The sequence below is a fragment of the Ambystoma mexicanum genome, chromosome 4q (genome assembly GCF_040938575.1).
Source record: "Ambystoma mexicanum isolate Mex_15411 chromosome 4q, UKY_AmexF1_1, whole genome shotgun sequence".
Lineage (NCBI taxonomy): Eukaryota > Metazoa > Chordata > Amphibia > Caudata > Ambystomatidae > Ambystoma > Ambystoma mexicanum.
In genome coordinates, this window is record NC_090928.1 from 193,622,291 (window position 1) to 193,640,584 (window position 18,294).

Below are 18,294 nucleotides of genomic sequence, written 5' to 3' on the forward strand. Positions count from 1 at the left end.
ACGTTTTCCCAGGGGAAAAATCTTGTTAGCCCTGCTGTTAATCTATGTATTCTTTGCTTCTGCACTCCCCAAGTGCGTACATTTATGACTTTTGAATCTGCAGAGGTAAGCCCCTCTTGCCACAAAGTTTACATTCTATATGGCTGTAGCTTTAGATTGGCTGCAGTTGAAAATTGGACAGGCACTCAGCACCGGCTAATGAATCTGTTGGGACCCTTCAGAATAGGCTGTGTCCTCTGTCCTAGAAGAATCTTCGATAAGGCCCTGGATCAGTTATTAACTAGAAACTGGAAATTCAATCTAACATCTAAGACCTGGATCTAAGCACTAGAGTAGATATGGCTTGGGTATGGGTTCTGCTCCCCCCAAGGCTTGCCTCAGTCTGGATGTTTTAGATTTCTGGATTCTATTGGGATCTGGTTTAAGTAGCCCCCTAACACTCCCAACTTCAGATGTTTTGTGATGCAGAACAATTCTTGTTGGTAGAACCTTGTGATCGGCTTCGGGATGCATGAGAATATTTGGCACAATAAGCATGTTGCCCACTGCGTTAGTTTGTGATTTAGTAGGTGGGCACAGCTTCATATTTCAGATATAACCATGAACAAACCCACTATAGCAACTTCACAAAAAAGATAATGCTGAAATAACTCTTCATTAATAAATCATTTACAAACTCTTTCTATTCTACGGAATAGAGGCATTGTACTTGTAAACATGAACTCTGATCTGATCCTTCTATGATGCAGCAAAGCAAATTTTTTAAATGTTTCCTTCCATGTATAGATTTTCTCAAGTGTATCAATCATATTTTCTGAAAATGCAAATGTTTCACCTTATTGATTTGTCATTTTTCTAGCATTTGTTCCTGACATTACATGCATTTTTAGTGCTTAAATGCAATAGTTTAAAATGTCCTTATTCTTTTTTCCACAGTCATTTCAAGTAAAGCCACTTAAAAGTGGACATAAGATTTCCTCTTTCACTGCTTCTCATAGATTATCCCTCTGGTTTGGTAAAGCGTCTATTCATCTGGTTAATATCTCTTGCCTACGAGAATTATCAGAGTCTTAAGGTCATAACGTTACGTTGCATTGATATGTCTATTGATCCCCCAAACAAAGGTTGAAATTCTGAGTGTTATGCATAAATTGATTCCCAGTTTAGTAAAAAAAAAAAGAATATAGAAAAATCAGCACTACTCGCCACCTAGTGGTTCACGTGATGAATAAATTAACATAGAAAAACTGGATTACAAAAACATGAAAATAAAATAAAACTAAATTTATGTTGAACGTAGACAAAAAGTGTTTATATTACACATTTATTTTCATGCATCATTCTGCTGCTGCTGCTTAGGCAGTCACTTCCTAGATTTTACACTTGTGTATAGTCCATGTCCTTTTCAAGAAACATACCCTTCATCTTAATCAATGTCCTAATGGAGCTCCATACCAGGTTGGAGCACCACTACTGTAAATAAAAACTGAAAAGCATGTTAGGCAGAGAGTAAATAAAATGCAAACAACTCTAAAACCAGCAAAGGACTTATGTCATAGTACATGGTGCATAATTATCCCCAGCCTTTAGCAACATGTGCAAATTGTTGCTAAGAAAAGTGCATCCTAAGTATGTTGACAGCATCATGAAGGTGCAAAAACCACAATAAAGTCATATGAGATTACGTGAATAGAAATCTCGAATCAAATATTTTGATCACTTTGGTGGTAGGTGGTGTGAGATCATTTTTAGATGCAATTTACAATAGCGTTCTAAGTCTCGAATCCTCCAGCTTTTAATGTTCTTGTTGTTATACTCCATGCTTGGTAGATGTCACTTGCTACAAAGAACATTAAGTTTATATCATTACTACGCCTAAAAAGCAAGAGGGGCATTACTTGTTGGTTATATTCCGTTTGTTACAAATTGACTTTAGATACCTACACCTGTACACCCGGTAGCCCTGACAAAAGCACAGGAAGTGACTTATAGATTCCTTAGCTGAGCCACACACCAAGCATAGGTCTTTTCCAGCGGGCTCCCACATTTTGGTGTGATATGCCAGTTTCAGTTGGGAGAACCTGTACCTCGGATACAAAGTGCATGCAAGGGGGGTTTAACCAGGTCTAAATATTTTTCAAACACCAAGGCTGAATTGCCGGCCAGGGTTCTAGTTTCCGTAGCCAGCCCCTTGCAAGCATTAATCAATTCAACCTCCACTATCACCCATGAAGATCTCTTCACTTTATTCACATCTCCCAAGGCTATTCCTTGAGGGTTGTGCACCAGGTCTTCCAGGTTCAGTTCCAGCAAGGATTTTTGACATGTATTAACCATGGTAACGATCTGCCGCCCTCAGTATTCAGCATATGTATTTGTGCCTTGCGCTATGTTTTGAGTTCAGGGGTAGACCACAGTCTAAGCCAGATGAGTACTCAGGGTGACATCACTCTGGATTTGCCTTAGACCCAGCTCTAGGTAGACTGGGCTGCCTGGACACGTTGGTGGTAACCCGAGTAGCCTTTTCAAGAAAGCTCTTTTGGCCAACCCCAGTTTATAGCTGGTCGAATGGCCCCAAATCTCTGCCCCATACGGGGCTGCAGATTTGGCCTGGGCTACATACATTGTGAGGGCTGGGGAAATAGCACCCGGACCATGGGCAAAGAAAAACCTCCTTATTACTCCCCCATATTTTTCCAGTGTTACACCGGATGTGAGCAACTGCGATGTCCAACTACCCTGGTCATTAAATCTTATCCCTGGGTAATAGTAACATTGCACATGCTCAAGGGGGGTATCTGTTGATATTCAAATTGAGTTTCGTAAACATTTTTAATTTTGGGTGAAAAACAAGTGATTTTGTTTTGCCTGTGTTAATCTCGAAGTATAGCTCCGAGCATTTCTCCACAAAAGCTTCAAGAGTGATTGCACGCCCCCTCGCAGATGTAGATGAGAGAACAGCATCATCTGCGAAAAGGAGCATTGGAACGGCTCTCTGGCCTAGTTTCGGTTGGTCCAAGCATTTTGATATCACATGATGTATTATTTCATCAATATATAATAAGAACAATAGAGGGGCGAGGACACATCCTTGCATCCCCCCCTAGTCACCTCGAATGGTTCCGTTAACTCGCCCTCCCAACCCCCAGCACACTGATTCGCTGTTAGAGATCCACTGGTGCCCCCCTCTTTATCAATATTGACCACAGCAACTCTCGTGACACTCCAAGGCGGTTCTGAGATCGATGAACGCGGTTATACCTTCAGGTTTCTCATGACCGTATATTTCTGCATGACCAAGTGTAAACTAAATGCCTGGTCCATGGTACTTATTTTGGGACTAAACCCTGCCTGAAGGTGGTCTACCACATTTTCCTGAATCTCCCACTCCTGGGGGTCCTCATAGATGACTCTGGAAAATATTTTCCCCACTCCATCCAATAAGGAGATCAGCTTGAAGTTCCCTGGATACTCCCTCCTTCCTATTTTTTAGATTGGGATTGTCGTGTTTTGCCAGGATTAAACAGGTGCCATAAAACCAGTGCCCATATAGTTGGTTCATCCTTGACTAGGCCAATCAGTACAAGGTTCAGTCAGGGGGGCCTTTCTCCCACTTCTGGGAGGAGATCGCATTGTGCATCTACGCTAGTTCAAGTTGGATTGGAACTGGGGGTTTACTCTATTCCAGTCCAGCATTGCAGGACCTTGGGTACCTGATTGCACTTAATGTCCATGAAGGTTCTGGAAAAGTGGTCTCCAGGTACAAGGGCTTATATTAACGGCTACATCATTGCCACATCCTTCTTTGTTCCCACTAACTATTTTCCAAAACTTGGAAATATTCCCAAACTGTCTGCATATTATCCCATTCCTGACGGACATCATTATCTTTTTTGCTCTTTATCAAGGATTTATACTTTGCCCTGAGGCACCTCAATTCCATTCCATCTGGGGCCTGATGTTTTTTAAGCAGTTCAAGATGTCAAGCTTCGCTATCTTGCAATCATCATCATTGAAATAATATTATGTTTTATAGAGCACTTCTTTATATTCTTGCTGGGGTTAGTCACAAAGGGTTGTATGGAACGGAACGAATTATCATATGCAACATGCATATCTACATTACTAGAATTAATTAGTAGGCGTTGCTCCAAATCAGGGAGATATTTGGTTTCAATAAGTCAAGATCAAGGTCGAGCCATTTAATTTTCTGTTTGGATTGCCCCTGGATTTGGACGGGGTAGCTAGGATTACTTCGGTGGTTGCTCTCGCATTTGCCGAAGTTGATCAATTTTAGGCACAGTGGCTTGTGATCACTTACCTCGAAGTCCTTTGTGTTAGCACACAATTTCATGGATAAGAGGATATATAATATATGTGCGTAGTGCTATTGGTTCCTTGGTAAGTGGGTTTTGTCAGCTGATCCTTTCCAAAACACCCATTGCAAGCCCTTAGGCCCATGCCAAGGAAAGTAGCAGCACAGCCAAGGGCCTGCGGATGGACCCTAGCAAGCATTGATGAGTCCAAGGGGGGAATGTCCCATGCCTCATCATAATCATCCCAAGCCCCATCAAAATCCAGATGGGGCTCAATTTGCAGATTCAGGTCACCAGCTAATATGGTTCAATGTTCCAAGCCCTCATATGACTCTTGATTCAACAAGGTTCCTTGCCAATTCGGTCATGTGGTTCATGGTTTTTGTGACCCAATTTATATACATTGAGGATAGAGCTAGGTTGGGCATCCGGTGAACTAAGGACCAAGTACTGTTCATCGGGGGGGGCCAGTATCAATATTAGAGATTTGTCATGATGCCTACCTCCAAGGAGCCAGGTCTGACCCAGCAACCCCAGAGGCAGGCATCATTTCCCCCACGGAAGTGCCAGTGGGCCCAAGCTGGGGCCCTTTGGACACAGTCCTGGCGCATTAGGCGCCAGGCTCATGTTGGACCCCTGTCCTGGCGCCTTAGGCGCCAGGCTCATAAAGCTAGACATGTGTTCAAGTGTTTTAAGGTGCACTTACATGATGCAGACCATGCTGCTACATCCAGGCCCACTTGAGGCCTGAACGGAACTACTTTACCTGTGGAACTACTTTCCCCTGGGTGTGGTCGGGGAAGGATACATACCTGATCGGTGGAAGGATACATACCTGGAACTTCTTCCAAAGCTATTTAAACCACGCCCGATCAGCAACTCACGCTTCGCGTTGTTCTGCTCCTCGCAGCTGGACGCTCACTGTGTCAGCTCCTGCATCTGGACTTCAGCCACGCCTGTCAGCATCCTGGGTCACCTGCTAAGAGAGAATCGGGGAGAAAGAAGACCTTACCTGCTAAAGCTGCATCACGGAGACTTCACACCGACGATCCTGAAAGGACAGACATCATTTTAAAAGCATTTCGCTTCGATCGCTGCAGCGCTGCATTTCACTCACCTTTCCTGGGCACCTCATCTTCAGCAGCGATCATCCGGATCCGCAGCCACTTCCCAGAGCCTAGAGAGAAAAAGACAAGAACACAAGGTGAGAGAAGGAAGGGAATAGGAAAAGCTCAGTTTCCTTCTAAGACTTACCTGTTGGGTCATTCCCATTTCATTTCGGGTCCTGCCGCTTCCTGGCATTCTGGACCCCGGCCCCTATGAGGAAAAAAGACAAAGACATTGAATGAGCGAATGCAAAGACATTACCCGAACGCTCATCCAGAACTTACCTGTCATTTACTGGAACTGCACGTTTCACTTCGGGTCGGCGCCATATCTCCGGCATTCTGAACCCCGGCCCCTAAGGGGAAAAAGACATAAGCGTTGGCGCTTGCTGCAATAAGACAATGAACCTTATTATTAAGCTGGAACTTTTGAACTTGCTACAGAACTCTTACAGCGCCTCACCTGAATAGTCAAGCTTATTTGAACTCCCATCAAACCTCAATCCAGTGAAGTAACTGGGTTTCAACGCGCCCCTGCATCAGAAGCAGGATGGAGAACTCATCCTTCCAGACCCTAAGGTGAGACTTCACGGGGAATCGAGGAAGGGTATCGTGGAGGGTTGGAAGGGAGTGGGAGGCTTGAGCATTATTCCGTCAGTAGGTAATACTCCCTTTTCACGCACAGGGGAATATTCCTGCGAGCCATGAGTCCTGCGCTTCACCATAGAAGAAGCATCAGCACTCGAAGCCAGACCTGCGCCTCCGTGGGAATCAGGTGAGCGTGACAGAACGCGAAGCCTACCCACAATTTCCCACCCGGGCGCTATGGAGACTTCCGAGACAGATCAGCTGGCCCAGCTATTGGGGGAATTACGGGCAGAAGTGCACTCAGCCCGCCAGGAGACTAACGCTCTCAAAAGAGAACGGATCCTATCCAAGGAAAGAACAGATGACCTGGCCAAAAGGTTATTGCAGGCCCAGGCAGGGCACACTCCTTTACCTAATTCCGGAGATACTTCCACATCAATGGGTTTGAATAACCCAGTACAAATCAATCTACCTGGACACATGCCTTTGGCCCCGCCTGAACGTTTTGTGGGGGATCCCAAGAAATATGCCGTCTTTATGAACCAATGTCGTTTACACTTTCTATGCAGACCCGGGGCCTTCCCTAACGACCAGCCCAAGGTAGCCTTTAATACTATCTTACCTCAGTGGCAGTGCTGCCGATTGGTCTATTCCATTGGTAAATCAGGATGATCCCATTCTCCAGAATTTTCAGGGTTTCAGGCCAGCATGGAAAGATTGTTTGCTCGACACTCTCAAGGACAGGCCCCTGATAACAAACTGCTATCCTTACGACAAGGTAATCAGGATCTTCTGTCCTACGTTGCCACCTTTAATAGACTGGTTGTGGAAACTGGATGGCCAGAAAACAAAAGGATCACATTGTTTCATCGAGGCCTGTGCGGAGAGCTTAAGGATGTTCTAGCTCAGATAGTAGATCCACCCCAGGTCTGCGCAGACTACATAGACTTGGTGGTTCAACTTGATCACAGACTTCAAAATAGAAAAGCAGATCGGTTCAAGTACGAAACCCGAGTACCGATCAAAACCCACGCTAACTCCAAGAGTACCGACGTATCCGAACCTATGCAAATCGGCGGTGTTAAAGGACCATTAACACAGAAGGAACGAGAGAGAAGGCGGCAAATGCAACTTTGCCTGTATTGCGGGACTTCCGGTCACTTTCTCCGAAATTGTCCGGTTAAACCACCTAAGAAGGTGGTTGGAGCCACTGATAACGATTTATTGACACCTGATTCGGGAAACGACCTAGCCCGACAAGCGTAGGGGTCCGCTTGCCGAGCTTGAAAACAAACTCTTTGACCTCGCATTTTGTCATGCCAATGGTGCTCGTGGTCCCAAAACAGCCTCAGCTGTTGCATGCTATAAAAGCATACATCGACAGTGGAGCTATTGGAAATTACATAGACCGTGAATTGGCTTCCAGGATTAAGCTCCCTCTCCGCCCGAAAGTAACCCAAGATGTCATTACTACAGTAGATGGAACCGAAATAGCCTCAGGGCCTTTAACGCATTCCACTGTTCAAATGACACTGGTGGGTCAGGATGGACATCGGGAAGCAATCGTGTTTGATGTGATCAAGGCCCCACAATTTCAAGTAATTCTTGGAATTCCTTGGTTAGAAACACATAATCCCAGAATTGACTGGCGAGCAAAGAAGATAAGTTTTCCTGATTGTGAACCAACTTGTTACCCAAGAAATCCAGTTATGGGTCTAGCCTCAGCAACTTCCACCCCTGTACAGCTACCGTCAGAATACCAAGAATTCCAAGACGTTTTTCAGAAGGAACAGGCTAACACGTTACCTCCCCATCGGTCTTATGATTGCCAAATCGATCTGGTACCCAATGCTCAACTACCTTGTAGTAGGATTTATGCTCTTACGGAACCTGAGAACCTACATTTGCGTCAGTATTTAGATCAGTACCTAGCCAATGGTTTTATACGCCCGTCCAAGTCTCCTGTCTCCTCAGCTCTGTTCTTCGTGCCGAAAAAAGAGGGCGACCTTAGAACATGTATAGACTATCGCGCCCTAAATCAAATAACAATTAAGAATCGTTATCCTCTGCCCCTGATCCCTGAGCTTATCGACCAGGTTAAAGACGCTTGTGTGTACACCAAGTTAGATCTCTGAGGAGCTTATCACCTGGTGCGTATAAAAGAAGGCGACGAATGGAAGACTGCATTCCGCACCAAATTTGGGCTCTTCGAATATCAGGTGATGCCCTTCGGTTTGTGCAATGCACCTGCCACCTTTCAGTACTTTATGAATGATGTTCTTCGGGAACTTATCGACATCTGTGTCATTGTTTATATTGACGACATCCTGGTGTACTCTTCTTCAGAATCCGATCACAGAAAGTTCTTGAGAAATTGCGCCAGCACAGACTATTTGCAAAGCTCGAAAAATGCGTTTTTCATACCACAGAAGTGGAGTTTCTCGGATTCATCCTGACACCTCAAGGAGTCCGAATGGACTCGCGAAAGGTGGACGCCATCCTGAAATGGCCATCTCCTAGCTCGGTGAAGGGAGTTCAGAGCATGCTCGGCTTCGCCAATTTCTATCGAAGATTCATCCCGGAATTTTCCCGAACAGTCCAACCCATCACAGCTCTCCTAAAGAAAAACAAACACTTTGAATGGACTCTTGAGGCCGAACAAGCCTTTCAGGACCTGAAAACCAAATTCACCTCTGCACCTATATTGAAGCACCCGCACCCAGATCTCCCTTACATTGTGGAAACCGACGCATCCAGTTCGGCCATGGGAGCTGTCCTGTCGCAAAGAGACCCAGAAACTAACCAACTACACCCTGTGGCCTTTTGGTCCAGGAAATGTTCTCCTCCTGAAATCAACTACGCAATTACCGACAAAGAGTTACTGGCTATTAAATCTGCTTTCAAGGCTTGGCGTCACTACCTTCTCGGGGCAAGACACACCATCACCGTAATTACGGACCACAGAAATTTACAGTATTTAAAGACGGCCAAGGCTCAATCTTCACGACAACTCCGATGGGCTCTATTCTTTGCGGAATTTGATTTTGTAATTACCTATCGCCCTGGCTGCAAGAATGGTAAAGCGGACGCCTTATCCCGGATTGGCATGGAAGAACCCAATTCGAGTTTAGAACCTGTGCCAATCATACCTGAACAAATAATCTTAGGCCTAACTTCATTGCAAACTATTGAGGACATCCAAACGCAAGTAAAACAACTTCTACACTCTTCAGCCTTACTGGAATGGAGTCAAAAGGGTCCTCATTACACCGTTAAGGAAGACTTACCCTACTTCCAGGAGCGGTTGTTTCTAATTGCAAGAACTTGTTATTGCCCATCATCACGAATCATTAATGGAAGGACACCCTGGTATCACTAAAACGGAGGAAAAAATCAAACGCCACTTCTGGTGGCCTTTTTGGAGAAAAGACATAAAGTCTTTTGTATTGTCTTGCGGAATTTGCGCCCAAAACAAGGGTCAAAAGAAAAGGCCAGCCGGCCAACTTCAACCCTTGGATATTCCACTGGTACCATGGCACACCTTGTCAATGGACTTTATAACTGACCTGCCTCCTTGTGCTGGTTACAACACTATCCTTGTAATTGTGGATCTATTCTCCAAAATGGCCCACTTTATCCCTTTAAAAGGTTTGCCTTCAGCTTCCACCTTGGCCAAGGAATTTCTGGAGAATATAGTTTGCATACATGGTTTCCCTTCCATATTAGTCTCGGATCGTGGAAGTCAATTTATCTCCCATTTTTGGAAGAAGTGTTGCTAACTAGCACAAATAGATGTGCGGCTATCCACCAGCCACCACCCCCAGACCGACGGACAAACCGAGAGAACCAATCAGACTCTCGAGCAATATCTTCGGTGCATGTTACACCAATCCGAGTTAAATTGGAAAGAAATCCTTTGGATCGCAGAATATGCATACAACAATTCAGTGCATTCTGGAACCGGACAAACTCCTTTTTATACTTTGTATGGTCACCATCCTCGGACCTCTGATCTAGATCCACCTCTGACCCTGGAAATGCCCGCAGTAAATCTGCATTCCACAATAACCCGAGCTTTCAAAGAAGCTGCAACTCATTTACAGCAAGCCAAGAAAAAGTATAAAGAAAACGCTGATTTGCACCGCAGTAAATCTCCTCCTTACCAAGTAGGAGATCAGGTATGGCTAGCAACGAAACATTTACCCCTCGAGGGCCCGCGGACCTTCAATCCCAGATTCATAGGACCTTATCCCATCAAGGCTATAATTAATCCCGTGGCCTTTAAACTGGATTTACCGCCTAACATGCGTATTCATCCAGTTTTTCATGCATCACTTTTGAAGCCAGTACAACCAGGGACCCGACTGTCCAAGCCTCCAGACCCAGTTCAAATTGAAGGGGAATTAGAATTCGAAGTTAAAGACATTTTAGACTCCAAGGTGTTAAAGTCCAAACTCTTCTATCTTGTTGACTGGAAGGGATATGGACCTCAGGAGAGATCGTGGGAGCCTAGTAACCATGTTCACGCACCTCGATTAATACAAAGGTTCCACCGGAGATTTCCGAACAAGCCAAAACCCCCGGAGGGAACAACCTTGGGAGGGGCCTTGAGGGGGGGTACTGTCATGATGCCTACCTCCAAGGAGCCAGGTCCGACCCAGCAACCCCAGAGGCAGGCATCATTTCCCCCAGGGAAGTGCCAGCGGGCCCAAGCTGGGGCCCTTTGGACACAGTCCTGGCGCATTAGGCGCCAGGCTCATGTTGGACCCCTGCCCTGGCGCCTTAGGCGCCAGGCTCATAAAGCTAGACATGTGTTCAAGTGTTTTAAGGTGCACTTACCTGATGCAGACCATGCTGCTACATCCAGGCCCACTTGAGGCCTGAACGGAACTACTTTACCTGTGGAACTACTTTCCCCTGGGTGTGGTCGGGGAAGGATACATACCTGATCGGTGGAAGGATACATACCTGGAACTTCTTCCGAAGCTATTTAAACCACGTCCGATCAGCAACTCACGCTTCGCGTTGTTCTGCTCCTCGCAGCTGGACGCTCACCGTGTCAGCTCCTGCATCTGGACTTCAGCCACGCCTGTCAGCATCCTGGGTCACCTGCTAAGAGAGAATCGGCTAGAAAGAAGACCTTACCTGCTAAAGCTGCACCACGGAGACTTCACACCGACGATCCTGAAAGGGAAGACATCATTTTAAAAGCATTTCGCTTCGATCGCTGCAGCGCTGCATTTCACTCACCTTTCCTGGGCACCTCCATCTTCAGCAGCGATCATCCGGATCCGCAGCCACTTCCCAGAGCCTAGAGAGAAAAAGACAAGAACACAAGGTGAGAGAAGGAAGGGAATAGGAAAAGCTCAGTTTCCTTCTAAGACTTACCTGTTGGGTCATTCCCATTCCATTTCGGGTCCTGCCGCTTCCTGGCATTCCGGACCCCGGCCCCTATGGGGAAAAAAGACAAAGGCATTGAATGAGCGAATGCAAAGACATTACCCGAACGCTCATCCAGAACTTACCTGTCATTTACTGGAACTGCACGTTTCACTTCGGGTCGGCGCTATATCTCCGGCATTCCGAACCCCGGCCCCTAAGGGGAAAAAGACATAAGCGTTAGCGCTTGCTGCAATAAGACAATGAACATTATTATTAAGCTTGAACTTTTGAACTTGCTACAGAACTCTTACAGCGCCTTACCTGAATAGTCAAGCTTATTTGAACTCCCATCAAACCTCAATCCAGTGAAGTAACTGGGTTTCAACGCGCCCCTGCATCAGAAGCAGGATGGAGAACTCATCCTTCAAGACCCTAAGGTGAGACTTCACGGGGAATCGAGGAAGGGTATCGTGGAGGGTTGGAAGGGAGTGGGAGGCTTGAGCATTATTCCGTCAGTAGGTAATACTCCCTTTTCACGCACAGGGGAATATTCCTGCGAGCCAGTGAGTCCATCTTCAGAGTCCTGCGCTTCACCATAGAAGAAGCATCAGCACTCGAAGCCAGACCTGCGCCTCCGTGGGAATCAGGTGAGCGTGACAAGATTTGCCAGTCGAGGGTAGTACTGATCCATATTGCCGGCCTACCCTTTGGGCCCCTTTGTGGCCGGCACCTGGTAAGCCTCATATCCTTGAAATTTGAGCAAACCTTATTCCCGTATTTCCTGGAAGAATACCACTTCATTTCCCTGAACGAAGCTACGCCAGTCTGGGTCTATCAGGTGTTTCTGAGGCCAGCTATGTTCCAGGAGATTAATCTGGCTCCTCTCTTTGGGCTGTTGCTCCAGTGGTAGGGGTTTGTCAATCTACTGCATCCAGGTCGGTATACACCTGGCTGTTGGCAATCGCTTCTCTGTTTGGGCCCCTTGCTACAGGTCTGTTTCCACAGTGGTTGGGATTGACATTTTGGGCGTTCGTATGGTGGACATTGGCCGTTGGCCTAATCGAGATTCTCAACCCTGTAGCAGGGTATGTCTGTAGTTCTATGGACAGTAGGGCTTCTATCAGCCAGTCACTTTTTAATCGGACCAAGATCATGTCCTCATCAGAATTGGGCATGCTCCGTCCCTTCTAATAATAGCCATGCACCCTCTAGTATGTCTAAAATAATAAATACACTTGTTTATAAGGGACTCCTGTGTTTTATCGGGCCCACTTGCAGTTTTTCCCACATTCTGTAATGTGACAGATGGATAGATCTGCCATGCCCTCACAGAGTGGGATAGTGTTTGGTGTTTAAATGGGTCCCCGCACAGATCAAATATTGACCCTCCCGTCATCCTATTCCCTACAGGGGTTGTATTGAGTGCTGTTACCCCATGACTGCATATGTTTGTGTGTTTAGGTGGTGGGTTTGTCACCATGTGCTCTCTATCCACATGGCTGGGTGCTCGCCTATTTCCACCCGAGGGGGAAGGGGGTTCTCTGCTCCTTTATATGTTCCCTGGACTACTGATTGGATGCATTATGCCCTTCATTGGTTTGTGTTCCCAAAATTGGCCCATGATCAGGCGCCCATACTTTGGCTGGCGCAACTTTAGATGTTAGTACTGTCGTTGGATCACTATTAGTCCTATTGCCTGTCGGGCTACAAGCGTCCTTATATGGGAATGTTCTTAACAGCCTCTCCTTGATACATGGCAGGTTGGTACCAAAGTGTTTGAACTGCTCATTGATGACCTTTTTCAGAGTCCCAAACATGGTTTTCGTCAATTGTAAACCATCCCATAGTATTTCTAATGGACTCTTCCCCGGCCCCACCTCCAGAGTGCTATTTTGTTTGGGTGCCTATACTGTTGCCTCTACTATTATCCTTGTGGGCGGTTACTCCTTGTGTTGCTCTAGTTATGCTGCCAATTGTTCCTACAGCTACAGTGCTCCCTTTTTGTTTTAGTATTGCTAGCTGAGGGCAACTCATCCTCCAAGGCCGGGTACCTATTCGATGTGGCGATCAGAATTTCAATTTTGCCCTCCCCCTCTTTAACGTTCGTTTGGGCTCCCTCCCCCCACCACCTCTTTCTGTTGGGCTTGATTATTTGCACAGTCTGATAAGCTGGTTGGGCTGGTTATGATTAATAAGTTCTCATCGTTTGTGCGTAATTCAATAACCTGAGCCCCGATATTAGCATGTACAAAAGTTATGAGCGCATAGTTTCTCCCCCTTTCTGCCCTTCGAATTGCCCATCTCATAAGCATCCATGGAGTCTTTTTGCTTCCCAGAATGCCCCACAGTGTGTGTTTGGGTTTTAAAACTGGTGCTATGCTTTCTGGCAGGATTTCACTGTCTCACTGTCTTCTATTACTGATAGACAATTTTGAGAGGCTGCATGTCTTCTAGTAGTTGACATCTATGTTCTTACCACTTGGACCTTTGATATCATGCAATAGGTCTTTTATTTCTGTTATGAATGTGTTGACGTCCCTAATTGGTTCAAATAATTTAAATACCCTCTTGCTACCCCCCTTCAGCAAAATGGACTGTGCTGCTTTGCGTTTTCTCATCTCTCCAAAATAATTGGATGGTGTACCTTTTACAGATAATAAGCGAGCAATGGACGTGCAATAGCTCGGGATACACAGTCTGGCTTAGTAAAAACAATATATCAATACATCAATACATCAGTATTTAAAAGTGCTGAATGCAATAAAATTCAAATCGAGAACCAAGGGACCAAATCACAATCTATGTCCAGCTCCATATGGGAATTATTTGTATTGGGACTTTAAGACTCTGTACACTTGCTTAGGAGAAGTTGGTTAGGGAGACGGAACCAACGACCTGGTGGGGCTTGCTTAATCCAGTGCTCCCGCCTTCCAATGCCCTTATTGTTTTTGTATGGTTCCTCCTTTTACCAAGGAGGAGTCTTAATCCATGGCACTCCCCTCTACACGCCTTGCGCCCTCACTGGGTGTGCCTCTTCCCAGCTTCGGTGCATTATGCGCTCTCTCTGATCAGGCTTAAGTTGATGATCTCGCAGGAAGACTTAGTTGTGTGGCCTATAATAGCCAATAGCCAATTCCAGCTCCCGGCAAGAATGTCGCTGCCTTTTAGGATCTATATGCACCTCCAAGGGACGTATGGGCTAGGGAGGCACACCCAACAGCTGAGGCAGCACGCTTAGTCCAAGGCTCCATATTTTCTCTTTTCCCCAACAGCCAATGCACATTTCATACAACTATAAGACCTCCTCTTTCAGCAAAGAGGGATATTGTTAATCATTTTTCCAGATGTTACCCCTTACGGGTATGCACTTCTTGTTTTCTTATCTGGTCGTCGCCAATGTGTCAGGGAGGCAAAACGGGAGGCACGATCAGCTTCGCGCACTTTCCTTGAATTGGGGAGTGTTTCCAAACTCAGAAGCCCAGGGGAGGGGGGCACACGCCAGCATGCTCAAACTCGCTGTCAGCTACAACTCCTATGTCCTTGATCACCTGCTGGCTTCAGACCTCACGGGGGAAGACTAGAGGTTTCTTTTTTTTTTAAACATCTTTATTTATTAATAGAAGGCATACAAAAACCGAGCATAGATATGTTTTCAGAGAACTGGCCATTATTGCCAAACGAGGTGCTATATGGAGCATGCATTCCCGGGACGGAGATCGTTTTCTGGCCTTCGAGTGTTTTCAGGTTTACCCCTCATCCCACCCCATACCTCCTATCCCCAACATTTGAACTCCAACTTTTGGGATACAGAGTTCCAGCTGCGTAAGGTCCTTCGTAGACAATTGAGTCTGGGTTTCCATCGTGTAGAGAGGTTCATATGACATGTGTTCCTAAGTAGGCGTGGCTTGAGGAATTGGGCTTCTGTCCTTCACCAGGTCATGAAAGGGTGACCATATTGCCAGGAACCTTAGCTATTTCCCGATATTGAGGGCGCATACCTTCTCCATGGCCATCACTCCCCAAATCTTGACCCACCACCTGGCAGACAACAGACCTGATTCGTTCTTCCAATTCTGCGCAAGGGTCATTCTCGCTGACGATAACAGGTGAGTGATTAAGGTGGCCTTGGCCCCTGACATTGCGTATATACTCCTTCTAACGGCCCTCCTAACAGGATTGTTTTTGGGGTCATCGGCAACTCCACACCTGTGATGTCTTTAATGTGGCCTAGTATTTCCTTCCTAAATGTGACCGCTTTGGGACATGTCCACCACATGTGGAATAAGTCCCCCCTCTCGTCGCACTTTCTCCAGCAGTTAGGCGAGTAGGACTTGTGGATTTTATGTATCCTGTAAGGGCAAATACCATCTGAGGCATCATTTATATGCTTATTCTTTTATCGTAGTGCATCTGGAGGTTCCTCATGCCCTTGCCTAGATTGTAATCCATTCCGCCTTGGTTAGGGATTCTTCCATGTCCCTTTCCCAGTTTGCTCTATATGAGAGAATGTCCTCCGGCTGTGCCCCTGAAAGTAATCTATAGAGTCTGGTCACTACCTTCATTGCCTGTCCCTGCTGTAGGGTCAGTTCAAGACCTGACGGCGTCCTTGTGCCTGCCTGATTCACTGTTGGGTGGGTTATCCAGTGCCTAATTTGTGTATATCTATTGCTGTATGAGTCCGCAGGGTCAATGTGTCGGCACCTGACCAACCCTCCCAGAACTTCTTTTGGAGGCCCGGCGAGTAGTCTGGGTTGTGCATGAGCAATGTGCAGGGGTCGAGGCCTCGTGGGATACCCTTCCTATTCCGGGCTTTATCCCAGTTAAGCAGTGACCATTTGGTCAGTCCAAGAGAGCTCAACCCTTCTCCCGACTCAAGTTTTCAGGCTTAACAGAGCTTTTAGAGGAAATGACGTGGCCGACTGCTCGATTCGACACCAGCCTATGTGGTTTTCGGGGCTTGCCCACCTTAGCATAGGAGCCAGCTGCGCTGCCAGTATGTATCCGTCCACCTTGGGAATGCGTTTCTGGATCCTTGGTTTCTTCCCTTGCCATATAAACTTGAAAATTGCGTTCTGCAGCTCTTTGGTCTTGGCCAGGGGAATAGTCACCGGAATGGCTCCCACCACGTAGAGAAGACGGGGGAGAATGGTCATTTTTACTGCTGTGATTTGAGGGAACCATGACAGTTCCTGGGTTTCCCATTTGAGCATATCTTCCTGCAGCTGTTTCCATAGGTGGGTTATATTTGTCGTGTATAGCTTGTTTAGATCACTCGTTAGGCGAATCCCCAGATATTCCAGTGATTCCTCCACCCAGGGCACCGGAAAATTCTTCTCCAGTTTCTCGATCACTTCCTTCTTCTCTGTGATGTTCATAGCCTTAGATTTGGAAAAGTTAATGGCGAACCCTGAGACCTCTCTGAATTCCTGTAATTGTGACATAGCTCAAGGCATCATTACTTCCGGGTCTCTCATGAAGAGCATAATGTCTTTGCGTCTAGTGCAATTTTATGGGTCTCCTGGCCGGACTTCACTCCCCTGATCTCTGCATCTTGTCTGAAGCATGTGGCACACAGTTCCATAGCCATTGCGAAGATCAAGGGGGAGAGGGAGCACCCCTGTCGCATACCTCTTCGTATCTTTACATACTCGGAGCGTTGTCCATTAAGTGTAAAACTTGTCAACGGGATTTGGTGGTTAGCTAGCACCATCTCAGTGAACTCTGGACCACATCCGAAGCCCTCCAGCACCAATTCCAGATATCGCCAATCCATGCTGTCAAAGGCCCGTCTTGCGTCCACGGCGGCAAAAGCAACCGCTTGTTGCATTCGCCTCCCAGCATCTATTACGTCTATTGCTCTTCTCACATTGTCGTGGGTGTGCCGGCCTGTGATGAATCCCACTTGATCGTCATGAATTATGCTCGGAAGGACCTTCATCAGTCTATTTGCTAAAATGTTTGCATATGTTTTCGCATCAGTGTTCAGCAATGTGATGGGGCGGTAGCTGGAGCAGTAGTGGGGGGCTTTCCCTGGTTTCATAGGCAGTATGGTCGTGGACCGCCCCATGTCGGGTGTTACCCGCTCCTCTTCTCTGATTGTGTTGAAGAGCCTCGTTAGCGGGCCAGTAGTTGCGTATGAAATGTTTTGTAATAGCAATTTCCAAGGCAATCGGGACCGGGGGCTTTCGTTGTCGGCAGTGCTGAAATGGCGTCGCTGACCTCCTGAGCAGTGATTGGGCCCCCTAGATTCAACCTATCCTGTGACGAAATCTGAGGCAGGGGGGTAGAGCAAATATAGGATAGTTGTAGCTCTCGGTCAAGGTTCTCGCAACTTAAGAGATCCTTGTGGAATTACATAATTATTTCCATTTTATCGTGCTCTGCTGTATGCAGATTTTCCGTGCTTGTCGTTCAGTTGTGGTATATAGTTACGGGCCTTCTGTTTTCTCAGTTTTGCAGCCAGGAATCTATTTGCCTTGCCCCCATGCGTGTAGTAGGACTGTTTTGCGTTAGTAGTGTCAGGGCCACTTGTTCGGCTATGTGGTTCTCGAGCAGGGCTCTGATCTTCCTGAGCTCCCAGGGGGACTTCCTTGATTGTCGGATCTTATGTTGGGTTTCAGCTTCCTTCACCTCCTTTTCCAGCTGTTGTTACCAGGGCTCTGTCCCTGTAATATGCTGCCGCTTGAGATATGAACTGACCCCTGATCACCGCTTTCCCGCATCCCAAACTACACCTCAGCCGGTTTCTCCTTTATCATTCTCTTTGAAATAATTAATGGAGCTCTCCATGTGGGCTCTTAGTGCTATATCTTTCAGGAGTAGATCATTCAGTTTCCAGGGTGGATTTTGCTTACGCCCTACTGCCCCCCATTCCACCCCCACCAGTACCGGCACGTGGTCTG

General features: G+C 46.5%; 1 protein-coding gene across 3 annotated transcripts in view; it reads left to right on the top strand.

The window, feature by feature from the left end:
- The window catches only part of PDE10A (phosphodiesterase 10A), a 1,126,451-nt gene that overhangs the window by 1,091,612 nt on the left and 16,545 nt on the right, over positions 1-18,294 (top strand). The gene's annotated exons all lie outside the window — the stretch shown is intronic.